Below are 8,448 nucleotides of genomic sequence, written 5' to 3' on the forward strand. Positions count from 1 at the left end.
TATCTAGTCGGGAGTGGTGCTGACTGAAAACAGATGATATGGAGCGATTCGCGCGCCATCTGTTGGTCATTCTAAGGACTTATTGAACTACCCTCGTACATTAATTCTTATACATTTTTGCAGAATTTAAAGTATGCGTGAAATGTATCCAGAACTTCTAAATATCTTTTAAAATTATGAAAATCCTGCAAAATTATAAATAATCTCCTTAAAACCTTCCACAATCTTTTTGCCAATTTTCGGAATGTTTGTAAATCTTTTTAAACGTTCTCTTAAAATAATTCTTTTAAATAACAAAGAAACATTTTTAAATAACACTGGGATTCATAAAAAATGTTTATACTCTTTTGAAGCCTTGCACAATTCCTGAAAAGCTTAAAATTTTTTGCTTGAAATGTATGAAAATATGAAAAAACTGCACACTATGTCGTGGCTATTTGCATCGTATTTAAAATAATTCCAATTGGTGAATTAATTTTAAATCCTTTCAAAACTTCTCAATATCTTCTTAATATCTAATAATTCTTGTGATTTTATTTGGTTTTAACAAAAAAGAATCAATTATAGGTTTTTTATCATTTAATTACTACGACATTGCTGAATAAAAACCAAGAATCTAATCTAGTAAGGTGTTTCTAATAAGATAAGATTGCGAAAATAGTGAGCCTGGCTTCCATTCAACAGTCTGCTTTCATTCAAAACTCACATTTTCAAAAATTCCAGGGGACCGGGGAAAGTGTTAGAAGGAAGTAATGGTGGCGATTCGGATCCTCGGCGGTTAAATTTCTCTGACGTCACGTTCCACAAAAAAATGGGTTAACTCTGTGTGAGTAATCCGTGTGAAACGCTAGGCTGACCCTTATGGCAAATGCGACTTACCATATTCTTAGTTGGGACAGCAAAGACGGTCTGGAATGGGGCTAGCCAATAAAATCGGTACACTTATAGTCAGACCACCTGGACAGCATCAAGACTGGGAACCAGACAGTCTGGTGTGGGCCAGGCCAGCGCCAGAAGATTTTTCCACACGGGTTTCCACTATCATGCAAAAAAATGTGAACCGTGAACTCCTAATTTCACTCCTTTGCATATAGTGTGGTATTACAAAACTAATAGTTCAAACTGGACTTTTTTGAACGATTTTTGTTTTAGAATACATGGTTTGGATATGTAATATCAACTAATGCTGTAGTTATCATTAACAGAATACATGTATTGGAGCTGGGAGTATAGTGAACAGAAGAAAGAGCTGATGTAAAAGAAGAGTAAAAGGAAGAAGTTGCAGAAAAAACAAGAGATAGAGTCCAATACCTAGCCCATAAGAACCCCTGCTCACCCTTATTAAGATTCCAGCCGAGGAATTCTACCTGCAGAGAGTTCGCTACTGGGCTTGAGTAAATAAAACACGAAAGTTGACTCCGTGGCTGCTTCTTGGGCTCAGTTTCGCTAGTTGGCTTCGCTGTTACAGGTTACTCTTGTAGCTGCATGGTCTAGCTCACTTGTTCAAGTCAAACGTATGGCTATGTCTCTTTCTCTTATCTATTATTTTGCTGCTATGTCCAGTCTGCTTTATCTTCAACAAGAGACATGCGTACAGATCCGCGATCTACCGTATATAAGTAGTTGTCAGAAACCGTACTTAACACTCAAGAACTTTTAAATTTTACTATTTTTACTTGATATGATGCATCTGCCATTCAATCTCTACCTCAGAACCTGAAAGGCTGCTTGGCGTACAAAAGTTATTGTTCTTGCGAGAAGTCGATAAAAATAGTATGGCGATATCTTGTTGACATACAACCCCAGAGCTTGCTATTCGTTACGATTATGTGTTACGTCACTGTCCTTTTCCCTGTCTTCTTCTATCGAATGTTTTTAATATTCTCGTTGGCAGTGTTTGCACAACTATCATTCAAACAATTCTTCGTGTCCTCTGCCTTCTCTACTCTTGGTACACAATGCACGGGGGAGCCCATGACGAAAAGGGCGGTGTCGACACCGGCTTATGCTGATATTTGAGCCGGCAATGGCTGCCGCTATCGTCGTATCGGTGAAGAGCTGTAGAGGCAATCTTGATGACAATAGTCCAGGATTATGCACGCACATGCGTGAAAGTGGATGTATGTGTCACCTAGTAGGTACACGATCAAATGAAAAGCGTAGTAACGAACACAGGTAAAGTGAGAGATAAAGAGAAGACTTCCGGGCATAATCCGGTGTTGTAGATAGGCGTCCCGCGTCATGCTAGAACAAATCAAGTCGCCAAACTACGGACACCGCGCCGCGCCACTTCATTGTTTCAAGCCTCCAGCTTTTCCCGCGATTGGCGCCAGAAAATTTCTTCGGTTGCATTTAGTGCGGAATGAAACAAACTGAGATAGGGTTGCATTTTGTTATGGGCGTTACAAATATTTATCTGGGAAGTGAAAACTTTTCCAAATTAAACTGTATATCAAACCGACTTCACGACGAATAGTCGAATACTATTTAGAAATAATTAAGAAAATCTTAAACAATTTCGAGTGTATATCGTATCTGCATGGTATGTGTTACATGTACACACTATTCCTTAAACCTGCATTTTTTTCAATCCATTAAATGAAATATACGCAATCAGAAATATCGGATTGATTTCAGTCGTGTTCTCGGTCGTGTTAAAAATATCAAATGTGGTGAAACACAACCTCATAAAAAAATAAAAAATAACTTGTATTATACGTAATATCGGAAACTCCCTTAAAGCATGGAGTTTAAAACATCTAATAGGATGATTGTTTCATTTGCTCGAAAATTTTTTGATTGAAGTCAGTGTTTTTGAAAAAAGCTATTTAGGTCTTATAATTGGTATGTTTATTCTTTGACGTAGTCCTAAAATGATGGTATTACCGAAAAATGCAAAACTTAAATATATGCACCTGTACAATTGTTTACAGTTTGAGTGTCTATCTCGTGTTTCTGCGTGAAACGTAAAGACGGGAAAAATCTTACCAATTTCGAAAATTACTACGAATTCAGTCATATGATTTAATTGTTGTACTTTCATTTGTTGAAGAGTTATTAGTATCTTGTTCTTGAAGTAGGATAACAATATACCTGAAACTGACACTATAAACTTGAAAGCGAGTGAATAAATTATTTGGTTTCGATTGATTAACCCGTGTGGAAATAACCCCATTTCGCCCTATTACAAGTCGGGCACTAATCGGGGGCTAGTCGGGTTATTAATTTTGACAAAGTACCCAGTCGGGGACTAATCGGGGACTAGTTGGGCTTTTTATTGTCATAATTTCAGTCGGGGCCTGGTCGGTAGTTGGTCAGGGGTTAGTCGGGCCTTTTTGTTCACTAATTTCCGTGCGGGTAATCTCCAGGCTCTGGTCGGGAGCTAGTGGGGCTCTGGTCGGGTTATTCTTATGTTTGAGTTTTCGGCGAGGTTTTATCAAATGAGGTAATATCTAAAAAAGCGTAATGATTTTTTAATTCTAAAACACTAAGAATATTTTTAACAATAATTTTACACCGTTTTTTTGGAGAAAAGATTTATTAATGTTAAATTCATCTCAAATATACTTAATAAATAATTATTAAGTTAATAATTTTGTACGAAAATCAACTTCTTATGAAAACAGCGATCAAAATCATCAAAAAGACGTAATCTTTATTTTTTTTTAGTATTTTTTAGAAAATTGCGAATTTCTAGGAATAGTTATAAATACCTTCGTATGGAATTTTAAGAAAATCCATATTGGAAAAAATACATATAGATGTAGGTGAAAAGTCTGCCGAAAGTCATAAGACTCTAAATTTGTACAGATGCTTATTTTTAAATTGATCTGAAAGGTTTACCATATGTAAATAAAGTATAATCCTTCATGTAGTTGAAATTGGAAAGAGAAAAAGTTTTTGATTAATCAGTGAAGAGAAGTATCCTGGCAGTAAACTATTAAGCACGGTACAGTTCAGAATTCGCTACCACCTTTATTTGAGTCTGCGGTTCTGGTTTGGTTAATATTCCACGCGGATGTATTACCATGCGATCCCTACTAGTACCCGATCAGGCCCTGACTAGCTCCCGACTAATCTAACGTGACGCTACTGGTCGGGGGTTAGTCAGATTACCCGACTAGCCCCCGATTTTAAGTGGGGTCGAATGGTCGGGAACCAGACTAGTTCCCCATTTGAATTTCTACACGGGAAGGCCATCTGAGCGCGCGTAATATAAATGTGTTGGAGGAAAAATAATAATTTTCCTAGATTTGACTTTATTGTGTGTTTCAATTTTTTATGTTCTTCGAGGTGTTCCTCGTCTCCAAAACTCCTGACAGTTCTTTCATAAACGTTCGCTAAGAAATAATGTAGGTTTAGTAGACCCCCTGATTCCGAAAAACTGGTTTTTATGAATGTGCCTGTCTGTATGTCTGTCTGTCTGCGAACACGATAACTTTTGAAAAAATTAATCTATTAAATTTCCATTTGGTAAACTCGTGTAGGGTCCTAAACTGAAGGTCAAGTTGGTTAGCCACACATTTTGAATATTTTTGAGACCACTTTTTTGAAAATTCAAAAATCCTCTGTACGGTTATTCATAGTATTCAAAAAGTCGAACAATTTATCCTCATTACTTTTTTCAAAAAATAAAAAATTACCAGAGTTATAGTATTTACAAAATTAAAAAAAAAAAAATACGAAAATCAACGTTTTAAGCCAAATAACGCACGGTATGAAAAAAAGTGAAAAGAAGAAAAATGTTGCTTTTTGAATGCCCTGCAAGGTTATCATAACAACTTTTCGAATTTTCTTGAAAAATCAAAAATTATAATTTTGACAGCATACAAAATAATGAAAAATCCAAAAATTACATTTTTGGACCAAACTGTGCAAAATACGGTAAAAGATGAATACGCAAAAATTGTGCATTTGAAAAAGATCTACAAATTTGTTAACAATCACTTTTTGATAGGCTGCGTATTTTTGGCTTTAATCATGAAAAACCTCATTAACAGTAAAAAAATGTGCCCGCTGCGTGGGCATATTCTTCTCACAACTTTTGTCTTTTAATTACTTTTTTGTCTCGTGTGTAGGGTTTCAACAAATTTAACTTTTCATATCTTTGAATCTATTTTTTTATGATTAAAACTAACAAAAGAACTATCAAAAAATTATTTATGACAAATCATTTTTACATTCTCATCAGAGAACGTATTAGATTTGTATAAAATTTGCCCCCCCCCCCCCCCTCAGTTTTGGTCTAAAGGTCCATGTTTTGAGACCCCCTGTATCCAAAAAACAGGTTTTTACGATTATGTCTGTCTGTCTTTATTTCTGGCTTTATGTCTGTATGTATGTCTGTTTTTCTGTGTGAGCGATACTTGAAAAAAAATCTATTAGATTGGCTTTTGCTACACTCTTTTAGTGTCCTAAGCTAAATGCCCAGTTCGTTAGTCAGACATTTTGGATAAAAATACTAAAAGTGAGCTCATTTTGAAAATTTTTGAATACACATTTTTTCATAATTCAAAAATTTCAACAAAAAAAATCAAATCAACTTTTTGAATTTTTTCGAAAAATTCCAATTTTGACCGCACAAAAACTAATTAAAAATCAAAAATTGCATTTTACGGTCAAAATCTGCAAGATAGGAAAAAATTTGTTTTTTTTAAATTCTCATCTGAGAAGGTATTAGATATGTGTTAAATTTGACAACCCCCCCCCTCCAGTTTTTGTCAAATTTCCACATTTTGAGACCCCCTAAATCCGAAAAATAGGTTTTTACGAATGTGTCTGTCGGTATGTATTTATGTCTATCTCTCTGTCAGCACGATTACTTTTGAAAAAATAATTCTATTAGATTGGCCTCTGGTACACTCTTTTAGTGTGCCAAACTAAAGATGAAGTTCATTAGCCAGCCATTTTGAATACAAATTCAAAAAGTGAGCGTCTTTTGAATATTTTTGAGGACATTTTTTTAAAGTTCAAGAGTTCTCTGTACGGTTATTCATATTAAATTTTAGCAGCATAAAAAATAATGAAAAATCCAAAAGTAACATTTTTTCATGCAACATTTTCACAGTATTTCAAATATTCTCAAATATAATAATGAATTATCAAACAAACAAAATATATATATATATATAATTTAGAAGTTAAAAAGGGTAAGACTGCTCTGTAGACCGTATGTGTAAAGTTTAAATCATAAGAAAAACTTTAAAGAGGAGCAAATTCAGTTTATGGAAAAACGACAAAGGTTGCAATAAAATATTTAACAACAAATTTTTTTCAAAGAATTCACATTTTTTTAAACAGGACAATGAAACTACGTCTGTTTTAATACCAATGTAAGTTATGAATTACCTATAATAATATACATTTATGGGAATGATGTAAAATTGCAGGGATAAACTCGAGTGCAAAGCACGAGATACATTATGAGAATGCTTTCGTTAAAGCCGAAAGAGCTTTAACAAAAGATAATTCACAATCACCAAATTACTCTTGTCGATACTTTCGCTAGTTAAATACATTAGCGAGCGCGAAGTGCGAGATTAATATATTATCGAGCGATTTAGTTTTTTTCGACCCACTGTACTGTACAGTACGGTGGTCCAAAAATACATGGCAAATTTTTTTTGCATGCTAGAGGGCAACGATCCCTCTCCATTTTATTCCAAATCCGAAAAAAGAAATTCCCTAATTTTTTATATTTTCATTTTTTTATGTTAACAGGTGCCGGTTTTTACTTGAAGTTTCCCATGTAAAATTCATGGGGCACAATAATTTTTTTGAGTTTTTATAATAATTTTTTAGGGTTTGAAAAATGTGACGGAAAAGTATGGGCCTGTAGAGAGTTATCCAACGAAGAATTTCATCTATCAGAGATATGGGTTGAACACCCCTAACACACCCCCACGGCTACCTGAAAACTAACCTTAAAACAAAAAATGTAAATTCTTCATGAAATCGACATTTTTAATAAAAGTAGTCTCGTCTTTTTTACTTGAAATTATTAATATTAGTCTAGTGGAATATTTATTACCATTTTTTAATTAATTTTTAATTATTTAAACAAATGGAATTTGATTAGATCTTTTTTTTTCAAAAATTCGTTTTCACCCCTAATAATTATTAATATTAGTCTCGTGGAATATTTATTAAGATTCTTTCATTAATTGTTTATTATTTAAACAATTGGAATTTATTTAAACAATTTTTTTCGAAAATTCTTTTTTTCCTGTAAAATTATTACTATTGGTCTAGTGGAATATTTATCAACATTGTTTAATTAACATTATTAAAAAAAAATTGTTGTAAAAAAATTATTACTAAAATATAACTAATAAATTAATATTATATTTTTATTGAACTTTTACTCGGGTAAACCCGGTTATACGTCATAGCCACGGACTAAGTCAAGTGACTGATGAGATTGGAATGTTAAAAGTTAATTCAAATAATTTAATACGATGCTTGAAACCTTCTGCGATGATGTTGTAAGTATAAAATTACGAAGGGCCACGAGCGTTGGAGGTGACAACAGTCACCTCTACTAGAGACTAGACCCACAGTAATAATTTTTATTTAAAAGAAAATCGAAACGAAATTATTGAATCAAATTTCATTTGTTTAAATAATTGAAAATGAATGAACTAATATTAATAAATATTCAACTAAACCAATAGTGATAATTTTGAGGGAAAAAACGAATTTTCCAAAAAAAAATATTCAAAAAAATCACATTTGTTTAAACAATTACAAATTAATAGACCATTGTTATTAAATATTCCACCAAACTAATAGTAATAATTTTAGGGAGGGGGGGGGGCAAACTTTCGAAAAAAAGATTTCAACAAATTTAATTTCTTTCAATAATTAACAATTAATTAACAAATAGTAATAAATATGCCACTAGACGAATAGTAATGATTTTAAGTAAAAAAATGAGAATACAGTGCTCCAAAGCTCGATTTCATGAAGAATTGACTGTTTTTGTTTTAAGGGTAGTTTTCAGGTACTCGTGAGGGTGTGTTAGAGATGTCAATCCCATATGTCTGATACATAAAATTCTTCGTTGGATAATTCTCAACAGGCCCCTATACTTTCCCGTCAAATTTTTTCAATCCCTAAGAAATAATTCTAAAAATTAAAAAAAGTGATTTTTCCCTACGTATTTTACATGGGAAACTTCAACTCAAAACCATCACCTGTTAAAATTGAGAAATAAAAAAAAAAAATAGGGAATTTCTTTTTTCGGATTTGGAATGAAATTGGGGGGATCGTTGCCCTCTAAAGAAAAAAACGATTTTGAGCCACCCTACTGTACAGTGTTCCTTGTACACCTACTGAACAAGGGTTATGAGCATACGAGGGTGGATTGATAAGTTTCCGGCCTGACCAAGAGATGGCGCCACTAGGCCTACCTTGAGGTGGCGTTCTATAGTACCATCCTTAGATAGC

The 8,448-nt window shown here is 33.5% G+C and overlaps 1 protein-coding gene across 4 annotated transcripts in view; it reads left to right on the forward strand.

The window, feature by feature from the left end:
* LOC117181487 (protein pangolin, isoforms A/H/I/S) overlaps positions 1-8,448 on the forward strand; it is a 786,230-nt gene that overhangs the window by 216,009 nt on the left and 561,773 nt on the right. The gene's annotated exons all lie outside the window — the stretch shown is intronic.

Source organism: Belonocnema kinseyi, chromosome 10 (assembly GCF_010883055.1).
Source record: "Belonocnema kinseyi isolate 2016_QV_RU_SX_M_011 chromosome 10, B_treatae_v1, whole genome shotgun sequence".
In the NCBI taxonomy this organism is placed as follows: domain Eukaryota; kingdom Metazoa; phylum Arthropoda; class Insecta; order Hymenoptera; family Cynipidae; genus Belonocnema; species Belonocnema kinseyi.